The sequence below is a fragment of the Equus caballus genome, chromosome 13 (genome assembly GCF_041296265.1).
Source record: "Equus caballus isolate H_3958 breed thoroughbred chromosome 13, TB-T2T, whole genome shotgun sequence".
Lineage (NCBI taxonomy): Eukaryota > Metazoa > Chordata > Mammalia > Perissodactyla > Equidae > Equus > Equus caballus.
Genome location: NC_091696.1, coordinates 27,143,007 through 27,155,518, shown reverse-complemented (window position 1 = coordinate 27,155,518; position 12,512 = coordinate 27,143,007). Strand labels below are relative to the sequence as shown.

At 40.6% G+C, this 12,512-nt stretch overlaps 1 protein-coding gene across 4 annotated transcripts in view; it reads right to left on the bottom strand.

The window, feature by feature from the left end:
- GALNT17 (polypeptide N-acetylgalactosaminyltransferase 17) overlaps positions 1-12,512 on the bottom strand; it is a 456,488-nt gene that overhangs the window by 104,409 nt on the left and 339,567 nt on the right. The window lies entirely within an intron of this gene.

The window sequence follows — 12,512 nt, the reverse complement described above, 5'->3', positions numbered from 1 at the left end:
TCCCACCTTAAGATATTTTCTTAGGTTTTGTTCAGGGCCTTTATGGATCATATGCCTAAATGTAAGAGCTAGAACCATAAAGCTTCTAGAAGAAAACATAGAAGAAAATGAAGAGACAAGTCACAGACTGGAGAAAAATATTCACAGTACACATATCTGAAAAAGAAATCATATCCAGAACACTTATAATGAATTCCTAAAAGTGAACAATAAAATAAACAATATGATGTTTAAAAATGGACAAAAGAAGGTGTACAAATTATCCATGAGCACAAGAAAGGTGTTCCATGTCATCAGCTACCAAGGAAATATAAATTAAAACCACACCAAGGTACCACTTAAAACCTACTAGATTCATTGAAATCAATACTGACAATACCACATACTGGCAAGGAAGTAGGACACTTCACACAGTGCTAGTGGGAGCGGAACCTAGCACAAACACTTTAGACACCTGTTTCTTAAAAAGTTAAACATACATCTTCCTTATATCTAGCTATTCAACTCCTATATATTTACCCAAGAGAAATCAAAACGTATGTCCAAAAAAGACTTTAACAATAATGTTCATAACAGTCCTGCTAACTGTCTTTCAGCAGGAAAATGAACAAATTATCATTTATTCACACAATGGAGTACCTCTCAGCAATGAAAAAGAATGAGTCGCTGATATGTACAATGACCTAGAGGAATCTCAGAAACATTACTTTAGTTGAAAGAACAGACTATATAAGGTATGATTCCACTTATGTGAAGTTCTAGAACAGACACAAATAATCTATGGTGATAAATCAGAAGATGGTTGTCTGGAAGGGCGAGTGGAGAGAACGGACAAGAATGGACAGAGGGAGACTTTCTTAGGCAAAGGGAATGTTGAATATCATGTTTTAGGAGGTGATTATATGGGTGTATAAAACTGTGAAACTCAGGAGACTGAAGACTGAATATCCATCCATTTCATTGTATTAAATAAGATCTCAATAAAACCACAAATAGAATGGGTAAAAAAGGAATAATGACTTTAATGGATTTAGACACACAATATATTTTTAAAAAACCTTTGAGTCCTTAAATATTACTGGAAAAAATAAAAGCTCATTGGTCACCTTCGGAGGTTGCTATGGCCCCAACTCATTATTCTAATAATGTTTAAATAAAAGGAAAAAGTCAAGCATTTATCCTGCCTTTTCTGTTCAAACTGTACATCAGAGTACCCAAATAGCTGATGAGGGGAAGTTTTTTTAATAGAAGAATTACAGTTTATAAATGCAGAATGAATGCTGAATTTTTAAAAATCACCATTTCGTAGGCGCTAATGTAACATCGGATGCAGGCAATTATCATTAGTGGCTGCCAAACCCATTAGGTAAAAGGTTGATGGGGAATTTTATAATGGATGAATCAGGCTGACAACTCGTGAATCCACTGTTGAATCTTAACGTCACTAAAGCGAGACAACCAGATGTTATATATCTCCTGAGGTGATGTGATAAGAAGTTTGTAGGATCATCTAAAGTGTTCCTTCCAGGAGAGAAGGAAGGAGGAAGGAAACTGAGTCTAATCACCCTTATAGATCTAATTATATCTTAGAGGAAACAGAGATTAGAGGAACATGCTAAAGGCATCAAGAGGAATTGATCTACCAAAAGCAGATTGTGCAAAATATTACAGGACAAGTGACTTGGTGTCTTCAACAAATGAATGACATGAGAATAATAAAGGTGAGGGGAAATATTGTAGATTAAAAGATACTTCAGAGACATATCAACCAATTGCAATGTGTGGACCTTGTCTGGAACCTTATTTGAACAAATCAATTGTAAAAAATATATACTTTTTCTTTCTTTCTTTTTTTTTTGAGGAAGATTAGCCCTGAGCTAACGTCTACTGCCAATCCTCCTCTTTCTGCTGAGGAAGACTGGTCCTGAGCTAACATCTGTGCCCATCTTCCTCTACTTTATACTTGGGATGCCTGCCACAGCATGGCTTGACAAGCAGTGCATAGGTCCATACCCCGGATCTGAACCGAAGAACCCTGGGCTGCGGAAGCAGAATGTGCGAACTTAACCGCTGCGCCACCGGGCCAGCCCTGAAAAATATGTGCTTTTTAATTGTAACATATATTTATTGTTGAGAAAATCTCACAGAATTTTGAGAAATATTTTTGAGAAACATGGACTGGGTATTGGATTTTACCAAGTGTAATTTTGCGTTGTTTAAAAAGAGTCTTTATATGTTACCAACGCACTCTAAAGTTTTTACAGGTGGAATGAGAGGACGTCTGAGGATTTGTTTCTAAAAAGTCAAAAGGCAGTAGTTGAAAAACATATAGCAAAATGTTGATATTTGTTGAAGCTGAATTATTAGTACATTTGGATTCATCAGACTATTCTGTTTTTGTGTGTTTCAAATTTCCCATAATAAAATGTTGAATTAAAAGAAAAGATATTAACATAAAATATAATGACTGAATTCTTCACTCTCAATTTGTTTTCAGGGGAAAAGAGTAGCAAGAAACAGAATAATCTAAATCCCTCACCCACTCAGGGTGGAATTCCCAGCCTGTATAAAATTAGCATTAAAGAATTTTAGAGGGGCTGGCCCCGTGGCTGAGTGGTTAAATTCGCGCGCTCCGCTGCGGGCAGCCCAGTGTTTCGTTGGTTCAAATGCTGGGCGCGGACATGGCACTGCTCATCAAACCACGCTGAGGCAGCGTCCCACATGCCACAACTAGAGGGACCCACAAAAAAGAATATACAACTATGTACTGGGGGGCTTTGGGGAGAAAAAGGAAAAAAGTAAAATCTTAAAAAAAAAAGAATTTTAGAAACTCTATGGAAGTCATTTTACTGTACAACCGATGTCACTCTCTGGCTGTCCTTTGGAAGGTCTCTTGAGGAAGGTTGGTTTGGGGTGTGTGTGTACATGCATGTGTGTGATTTTTCAGCTTTCCACACATGAGTCTATTTTTCTTCTTTAGGAGGATGGTAATAAAGATAGCAAAATGGCCCTGCCACAAATGCTGGTTAAGTTACCTTTTTCCTGCTCTTTCCACATCCTCTCAAGCACTACTCTGCAGCAGTGAAAGCTGGAAGAGCAAGAGCCACCGCAGATTTTAAATCTTTACAGGTAGGCGGCTTGTCAGCTGTGGCTCTAGTGGGGGCCCCACCGTCTCTTTTGGGAGGTGCCATAGAAGCAAACACAGGTGAATACAGCGGGACTGGATGAACAGCTGGGAGACCCACGTACTTGCATGAAACTGAGTGTGGAGCAAAGATGTGAAAGTTCTAAACATCTTAAGAAGCCAAGATCTTTTCACAAAAATATTTCAGAAAAAAAGATGAAGGGGCCAGGCGGGTGGCGCAGTGGTTAAGTGCACACGCTCTGCTTTGGCGGCTGGGGGTTCTACCTGTTCGGATCCCGGGTGCGGACACGGGCACCACTTGGCAAGCCATGCTGTGGTAGGCGTCCCACGTATAAAGTAGAGGAAGATGGGCACGGATGTTAGCTCAAGGCCAGTCTTCCTCAGCAAAAAGAGGAGGATTGGCAGATGTCAGCTCAGGGCTAATCTTCCTCAAAAAAAAAAAAAAAAAAAGATGAAGAGTCCTCAATTTAAAAAACAAACTGGTTTTTTTTTAACTCTTTAGTTTTTTAGGTGTAGCACACACGGCAACTACCTGCCGTAAGCCCCTGGCTTACATCATAAAAGGAATCACCATGCCCTAACTCCATTCAGTTTGCCCAAACTCTAAGGACTGCAGTCCAGCAGACCCCAGAGGAGAATGATGAACACCCCTCACTTGTCCTGGAACCCCTCTGCCACTTCCTGCTGTTGGCTGGGACCCCATCCTGCTCCTACATTCCCTTGACATCTCACTGCCAGGTCACAGAGGGCTGCTTCTCCTCAAACCCATTGCTTCTGAGACGAAACTTCCTGAGTCCTCACATACAGACCTCCTTCTCTGCCAGTGTTCTCTGAGTGTATCTATCCAGTTGCTCGAAAACCTTGGACATATACTTCACATTGGCCTCTCATTCTTTCCTCATGGACCTCAGGACCCACCAGGTGCTGTTAATCGTACCTCCTAAATGGTGCTCATATCCATCCCCTCCTCTCCATGCTTACTGCTTCTAAGGCCAACTTTGAGTACTTATACCCACTCTTCTTTAAGCTGCTGCAAACTCACTATCTCTTGGTTTTTTTCCTACTCCAGGTCACTTCTTCTCAATCTCCTTTCCAGCTGCTCCTTCCATGCATTAAATGTTGCCCTTTTTTCTGCTCTTCTGTCTTATCCTCTCTTCTCCTTTCTCGCGGCAACTTCTTCCCTCTAGCGACTGCAAATATGATCCACATACCAAAGAAGCCCAAGTCTATCTCAGGCCTAGTCTTCTCTCCCTAGCTTAATCCACACACAACTGGAACTGGATAAATTGGAGTGTTTCAGAAACTTCACACACACCACATTTAAAACAGAAAGCATCATCTTTCTGTCTTCTCCCAAACCTCCTCCAATGGTATTCCTTATCTCAGGGACAAGCATCAGCATCTCCCAGTTGTTCAAGCTAGTGACTTGGGAGTCAGCCTTGATCCCTACTTCCCTTCAATCACTCCATACACTCAATCCTCAGGTTCTGTCTCTTCTACTTCCTGAATTTGTCCATTTCTCTCCAATTGCCCCAACCATAGTCTAAGCTCTCTCACTGCCCTTCCTCTGAGTCTGCTCAGCTTTATAATCCATTCTCCACATAGCAGGTATAATGATCCTTTTATTTTAAAAGAAAAAAAGTCTGATGACCTCACACCCCTTAAATCACTTCAAAGGAGCGGGGTGATGGGTACATGGGACTACACGTGTGTGTGTGTGTGTGCGTATCTTTTTTTCCCAAAAGGTTCATAATAGTCCTTAAGAAAAAGCCGAATTCTTATTTACAAGTCCTCCATAATCTAGGCCCCACTCAGATTACTGCCTCTATATCTAGTACATTTTCTTCTTCCTTCTTCTGCTCCAGCCATCTGAAACCCCCACAGTTCCCAGGACACATTTCCCTCTCAGAATTCTAAACCATGCACATGCTTTTCTGTTTGCCTGGAATAGTCTTTTTCTTTTTAAAACCACTTTATTGAGATATGATTGACATACAAAAGCTATATGTATTCAATGTATCCAGCTTGATGAGTTTGGAGATAAGTATACACCTGTGAAACCATCACCACAATCTATGCTATAAACATATCCATCACATCCAAAAGTTTCCTTCTGTACTGTTTGTTATTATTATTACTCTTATTATCATTATTATTTTGTGATAAGAACATTTCAATCATATGATCATCTCAATAGATGCAGAAAAAAACATTTGACAAAAATCAACATCATTCACGATAAAACCTCAACAAATTAGGTATAGAATGAGCATACCTCAACACAATAAAGCCCATATATGATAAGCCCACAGCTAATATTATACTCAATGGTGAAAGTTTGAAAGCCTTTCCTCTAAGATCAGGAGCAAGACAAGAACGCCCGCTCTCACCACTCCAATCAACATGATACTGGAAGTCCTAGCCAGAGCAGTAAGGCAAGAAAAAGAAATAAAAGGCATAAGAGCAGAAAAGGAAGAAGTAAAACTGTCTCTCTTTGCAGATGACATTATTTTATATATAGAAAGTTCTAAAGACTTCACCAAAAAATTATTAGATCTAATCAACAAATTCAGTGAAGTTGCAGGATACAAAATTAACATACAAAAATCAGTAGCATTTCTATACACTAATGACTAATTGTTTGACAAAGAAATACAGAAAATGATTCCATTTACAATAGCATCAAAAATAATAAAATATTTAGTAATAAACTTAACCAAGGAGGTAAAAGATCTCTACTCTGAAAACTACAAGACATCAATGAAAGAAATCAAAGAAGACACAGACAAATGGAAAAGTATCCTGTATTCAGAGATTGGAAGAATTATTATTGTTAAAATGTCCATACCACCAAAAGCCATTTGTAGATTCAATGCAATCCTTATCGAAATGTCAACGGTATTTTTTACAGAAGTAGAAAAAACACTCCTAAAATTTATATGTAACCACAAAAGACCATGAATAGCCAAAGTAATCCTGAGAAAGTAGAACGAAGCAGGAGGTACCACACTTCTTGATTTCAAGCTATACTATAAAGCTATAGTAATCAAAACAGCGTGGTGCTGGCACAAAAATAGACAAACAGACCAGTGAAACAGAATCAAGAGCCCAGAAATAAACCCAGCATATATGGTTAACTAATATTTGACAGACAAGCCAAAAATACTCAATGGAGTCTCTTCAATAAATGGCTCTGGTAAAATTGGATATTCACATGTAAAAGAATGAAACTAGATCCCTACCTTACACCATTCACAAAAATTAACTTGAAATGAGTTAAAGACTTAAATGTAAGACCTGAAACCATGAACACCTAGAAGAAAACAGAGACAAAAAGCTCTTTGATGTAAGTCTTGGCAATGATATTTTGAATATGACACCTAAAGCACAAGCAACAAAATCAAAAATAAATAAGTGGGAGTACATCTAACTAAAATGTTTCTGCACAGCAAAGGAAATAATCAACAAAGTGAAAAGACAAACTATGGAATAGGGAAAATATTTGCAACCTGTATGTCTAATAAGGGGTTCATATACCAAATATATAAAGAGCTCATACAACTCAATAGCAAAAAAACAAATAATCCAATTTTAAAATGGGCAAAAGACCCGAACAGATATTTTTCCAAAGAAGATATACAAAAGCCCAAAAGGGACATGAAAAGATGCTCAACATCACTAGTCATCAGTGAAATGCAAATCAAAACTACAATGAGATACCACTTCACACCTGTTAGAATCACTATCCTCAAAAAGACACACGGTAACAAATGCTGGCAATAATGTGAAGAAAAGGGAACCCTCACGCACTATTGGGGGGACTGTAAACTGTACAGTCACTATGGAAAACAGCAGGAAGGATCCTCAAAAAATTAAAAATAGAACTACTGTATGATCCAGAAATTCCACTTCTGGGAATATATCCAAAGGAAATGAAAACCCTAACTCGAAAAGATATCTGCACCCCCATGTTCATAGCAGGAGCATTAACAACAGTGAAGGCATGGAAACAACATAAGTGTCCATCAGTGGATGAATGGATAAAGAAGTTTGGGTACACATATACAATGGGATATAATTCAGCCATAAAAAACGAGGAAATTCTGCCATTTGTGACAACATGGATGGACCTTGAGGACATCATGCTAAGTGAAATAGACAGAGAAAGACAAATACTGTATGATCTCACTTATATGCGAAATCTAAAAAAAAAAGTCAAACTCATAGAAAAAGAGACCACATTTGTGGTTACCAGATGTAGGGAATGGGGGGAGAGGGAACTGGAGAACGGTGGTCAAAAGGTACGGACTTCCAACTACATGAATACGTACTAGGGATGTAATGCACAACATGACGACTACAGGTAACACTGCTTATGATATATTTGAAAGTTAAGAGAGTAAATCCTAGGAGCTCTCACCACCTGAAAAGAAATTATTTTCTTTTTTTGCTTTCTCTTTTTATTCTATCTATATGAGATGATGGATGTTAACTAAACTTATTGCAGTAATCATTCCATGATATATGAAAGTCAAAGCACTATGCCATACACCTTAAACATATAGTGATGTATGTCAATTGTATCTCAATAAAATAAATAAATGGATTGTTTCTAAAAAAGAACATTTAACATAAGATCTACCCTCTTACAAAATTTTAAGTATATGTACAGTGCTAACTATAGAGCATGCTGTGCAGCAGCTCTCGAGGACTTATTCACCTCGCATAACTGAAACTGCCTGGAATAGTCTTACTCCCACACTCCACTCCCACGTCTTCTTTGCTTATCTAAATTTAACTTATTTTTGAAGTCTTAAACATCATTTCCTTAGGGAGGCTCTTCTCAACTCCCTAGACTAGGTTATATTCCCTTGCTATATTCTCCTGTAGCATCCTCTCATCCTGTCTTTTCATACTCATCATATTGGTAATCATTTGATAAATGAATGGTTTTTCTCCCTAACCATAAACTGCATGGGATAGAGACCATGTCTGTCCACTGTGTATCCCCCGTGAAAATGCCTTCTAGAGTAGAGAAGGCATTCAACATGTCTCCATTATATTCAAAAGCATTCAATTGAACTGTTGGTCACCTATAATATACGCATCTAGATTAAAGATCAGTCTGTGAAGTCCTAAGGCTTACTGTATCCACACACAAGACCAGGGACTTTGCTCTGAATTTCATTACAGATATACACTAACCCTGTGCTATGAAGACATTCCTATAGCCAGAGATGATCAATGCTAGCAGGGAAGGGAGACCCAAGATTGCACTAATCTAGTGCAACCTAAGCATTAGGAGAACTAAAAAGAGTTGATGGTCTGGTCCCCTCCAGGAGTCACCATAACCCAAATCACAATGCAGCAGACTCGAGGCCAAGAGTTCAAAATGAAAGACAAAGGTCACAAGAGGCTTCTGAACATCAGAGATCTTGATGTCAGGGGTCTTAGAGAGGGTAGGGGGATCTATCCTGGCTAAAATGGATGTTGAATGATGACTCCCAAACCCAGGGATAGAGGAGTGGCTGGAGCGAGGGTCAGAGCAACAGTCATCAGTGCTTGTCAGAGCTGTCTCATGTTCCTGCTTGAGCTAAGCCATCCATTTTCTCCTGCTCTCAGACCTCAGTACTCCTGATTCTTGGACTTTCAGACTCAGACAGAGACTGTATATACCATCAACCCCTCGATTCTCAGTCCTTTGGACTGGGACTGAATTATGCCATTGGCTTGTCAAAGACAAGAGACAAGGTGGGGAGCAGAGAGACTAGTGTGAGTGGGAGTTTCCATGTTCATTTGGGGTCCTGGGGCTTTGGCCACCCCAGAGAGCCCATAATTTCTAAATGACCCCTCTAAAGGAGCAATCCTTCAAAACTAGTGCTGAAGTTATCCCAATTGGCTCAGGTTCCATGAAAGTCTGAGCCTTTGGGTGACCCTGCAGGTCCTCAGTGCCTTGAGCCCAAGTGGACTGGCCTGGGCAAGATGGCAGAGCTGCCAACCTTGGGCCCACAGAGGTCATGAAAATGGCATCCCAACGCCTCAGGAAAATGGTGTGGCCCAGGGACATCACGAAAAACACAATCAGCAATTGTGGCATCTAGGTCACACTCTGCTTTTTAAGAACATGATTGTTACCTTGTGCAAATTAATATACACACATCCTTTGCCCATCATTCACCATGTCAGGGGTCTTAGTCCTTTACCTGTGACTCTTGTGGAGCCTCCTGTAAAAGCTGCACCAAGAGGAAGGTGCTGGGCTGGGCTGCGCTGGGCCAGGTAAGGTTATCACACGCGTGCCTCTCCACACCCTCTTGTTTACTTGCCTCCATCACAGGTCATTGGTCTCACAAATATTTTTAACAACAATGTACACTCACAGGAATTCTGCCTTTTATTCAGTCTTTGACTGCTCTAAGACGTTTTCTGATCGTCTGAGGATCAGACACTGTCTTTCTATTGTCTTCCGTTAGGAAAGGCTGCCTGACAGGGTTCAGGAGTCTTGTGTGTCACTCTTTCATACGAGGGTTCAGAATAAGAAAGTGCCTTTTCTCCTCAAAGAAGACTGATCCATTGGAGAAATCTGAAGCCATCTGACTTTATACCACTTAAAAGTAATCTATCTGAGGTCTTCTCTCCTTAGAGAATTTTTTTCTCTTACCATTTAGACATGTTACTATAATATGCCTTGTTAATAGTTTCTGATCAATGTTACTTAGAAGAAGATGAAAACTTTCAATTTCTAATCTCACTTATTTTTTCAGTCCTGGAAAGCTTTTTTTTTTTCCTTCACTGTATTGATTGTTTTGGTCATAGGCAAGCTGCCTTTCATCCAAGCAACAGGCCTAGAGTCAACCCTGCTAGTCTTTTCCCTGAATCACAATAAGACTTTCTATTCTTCCTATTCTTGCACACATCTTTACTTACTGAAGATGGAATTCAAGAATAAGGAAAAATTCCAGAGAATAGTTGGAAAGAGCATAGATGTACCTATTTCCTGTTGGAAAAAATCACAAAGAAAGTGTTCTCATATGAAAATTTTCCCACTTAACTAAAGCATAGGATTTTGTGTCATTCCTTATAGGTTAATTTGTATAAATGTATGTGTGTACACTACATGAAGATTATATGTATGTATATATGTGCGTTTATATTACACAAAGCTCTGATTTTTTTCAGCAGTGGGGATGGCTTTCTTAATAATGTATTTATTATTCTTCTTATTTGCACCCTGAGCAGTACAAAATAGCAAGAAATGAAAGGAGAAGGAATAGAGTTTGTGAAACAAAGCACCTTACATGGATTACTTCCTGTAAAAGGCAGCCCTGTCACCAGGAACCTTGCAGGAACCTGGTCCAGACACCTGCACATGAAGCTAATGAGGAAGTAGGCGCTGGTCCTAAGGAAGCCCAGGCTGTGTGGGCTGGGAGTGAGAAGAAAGGACTCACTGTGGCCCGCAGTGGCCATGAGAGGAACCCAGAGGAGGGTCTTAAAAGATGTGGATTCTCATCTGGGCTCCGTTCTGAGAAAAGGTGTGTATTTGCCAGGAAGTTGGTCAGGGTGTGGACCAGTGACTCTCAAACTTGGGTATGTAACAGAATCACCTGGAAGGCTTGTTAAAACACAGGTTGCTGGACCCTACCCCAGAGTGTCTGATTCAGTAGGTGTGGGAGGGGCCTGAGAATCTGCATTTGTAACAAGTTCCCAGGTAAGTTTGATGCTGCTGGTCAGGACCACAACATGAGAAACACAGAATACTGTGTAGACGGTGGCTATGTGGACCCCGAACACAGGCCTTGGTCTTTGTGGCCCCAATAGTGTTCAACTCCCGCTTCAAGAATCAGCAGAAAACCAAGGCTTCTGTGGAGAGTCAGCTTGCAGCTCACAGGACATGGGAAGTAAGAGCACAACATTCCCAAATCTCCAGCACGTATGCTGGATAAGCCTGGGCGTACAATAAGAGGCAGGTAATTGCACACGAGAGTGGTATCCATGCCTCCATCCATCCGATGCTCTTATAAAGATATGCAGAGAGCAGCCCAGCGCCAATCTGCCACAAAGAAGACAAGCCAGGGAGCAGACTCTGAGGGCCTGTTCACTCCAGCCTGTTCACAAGGAGCGTGCCGAGTGGAACTCACTGGCCCCTCAGGTGGTTAGGCTTTGGTGTGCTGGGCTGTGCTTTGAACAGAAAATGATAAGCCCCCTCTCTTCCTTCAGGGATGAGGGCAGCCACAAAGAACCATCACCACCATCACCACTGAGTGTGGCAGAGCCTCGCACACAGACCTTTGCTGGGTCCAGATCACTGCAAAGCAAACGCCGTCACGAGTGTGGGGAGACCAACATCTCAGCAAGCCTCAGCACTGAGTTCTGCTGTCACAGCCTCTCTTCTCCCCAGAAGACAGCCTGCAGTGGCAATGAAATCTGGAGGTCCCTCCCATCCCCTTAACCCCTCCACCTGTGTCCCTGCCTCCATAGGGACAGCACCCCCCGTCATCCTGTTTTCTCCTCTGTGGGTAATATTTTACGCCTCACTGGTTTCCTTCTTGCAGCATATACAGACATTCAAATTTATTTTATCTTAAAAATAATTGCTTTTTTTTTTGAAAAAAAAAAGCTCAATTGTCTCCATGCAGAAATTCCTTGAGCTCCTTCCTTTCACAGGTAAGTACCCGGAACAACTTATCACCTCCCATCTAGCCATGAACTCATTCCAACCAGGCTTGTCCCCACCACTCCACTGCTTCTACTTATGTTCAGTTTCCAATAGGATCCATTCAGTCATCAATCTAACAGACACCTAATCTAACATTAATCTAACAGGAACATTGTGTCAAGCATGGTTTGACATGTTTGGGATACAAAGGTGAGCACAGAAAAGATCTGTGCCCCATAAAGCTTCTTGTAATCTAGTGAGGGGAAGGTAGAGAAAAACAACACACATAATAAATAAGTAAATTCTAGGGCATGCTAGAAGTTGATGAGAGCTAAGGAAAAAACGCAGCAGAACAGCACAAGGAGGGATGAGAAGATGGAAGTAGGGTGGAAATTTAAGTTACAGGCCAAGTTCAACATTCTGGGTCCAGATCTTTTCCTTCAATAAATTTCAAATGGACGAATGATGAGTATATTAGCTATGACAACATATTCACGGGCTTTTTAATTGCTGAGCTTTACTAAGAAATCCTATGCAAATTCCATTGAGGAAAGAATCCAGCCTGGAACTGACGGCATAGGAAGAGTCTGAAGTCCCCAAAAGGGAGTAATTTTAGGATCCAGGGAAGAGCCCCACCATCCCCTTTGCTCGTGTAGCTGGGACATGCATTAAATCTTGAGGGCATGAAGTCTTTCATTGCACAAAGGGGGCGCA